The sequence below is a fragment of the Sinocyclocheilus grahami genome, unplaced genomic scaffold (assembly GCF_001515645.1).
Source record: "Sinocyclocheilus grahami isolate Dianchi unplaced genomic scaffold, SAMN03320097.WGS_v1.1 scaffold2968.1, whole genome shotgun sequence".
Taxonomy (NCBI): Eukaryota; Metazoa; Chordata; class Actinopteri; order Cypriniformes; family Cyprinidae; genus Sinocyclocheilus; species Sinocyclocheilus grahami.
The window spans coordinates 22,958-23,880 of record NW_015508141.1 but is presented as its reverse complement, the minus strand read 5'-3'; positions in this window follow the sequence as shown (position 1 = coordinate 23,880).

The window sequence follows — 923 nt, the reverse complement described above, 5'->3', positions numbered from 1 at the left end:
AATGTCACAGAACTCTGCCCTGCTCTGCTGTTTTTGCAGCTCTTTTACGAGAAGCGTCTCGAACGTCAACATCTGAAGATATACACAGACACAGATGCAAAGCATTGTAAAATATGCAAGCTGTAAAATATTGAATGATGTCGTGTCTCCGTGCAGCTGTGCAGGACTAACGTTAGACAACTAGGGTCGGGACCTTGCACGCTGTTCACATGGGAGGTGTGCAAACAGTTGTTAACATGATTTACTTTTCATGCACTCGCATGGAAATTAAAAACAGATAAATATCTAATTGTGTTTAAGCGACTACAAACGTTCCATGCTTGATATCTAAACCAGCACAGCTGCCAACAGTCAAAACAGAATAAAAACTAACTTCTGACCTTTTGTTGTTATGACATGAGAAAATGCAACAACGTCTGTCGCTTATCCAATTTTGTCTCTCCTGTTTGTGTCGAGATCACTGGGTTTAAAGAAGGGTCGCACGTGCATCACTACAAACTCGTGGAGCTCTGCCGGTTTGAGCAAATGACCGCGCCGAACTAACTCTAACATCTCCAGAGTGGCTGGCTTTCTCTCGCTCACACTTTATTAATTAATTAATTTATTTATTTATTTTACTTTTTTATTATAGCTGCACAAGTAATATTTTTTTGGCGCCCGCGTGAGTGGCAAAATTGCATTTTAAATTTCCTAAATAAAATGTTAGTGGCGCTTGAATGTGTTCTGACTGGTTGTTTGGGTGGTTGCTATGTGGGTGTTTATACCCCCGGTTTCACAGACAAGGCTTAAGTCTGACTAAAATGTGAGCTGTCAACTGAAAGAAACTTGCACCGACGGATCTTAAAATATATCAGTGCCTTTGTTTTGTCTGCACACCTGTAATGTGTTTTCTAAGGCATGTTTATGAAAAATTACTTAAATGT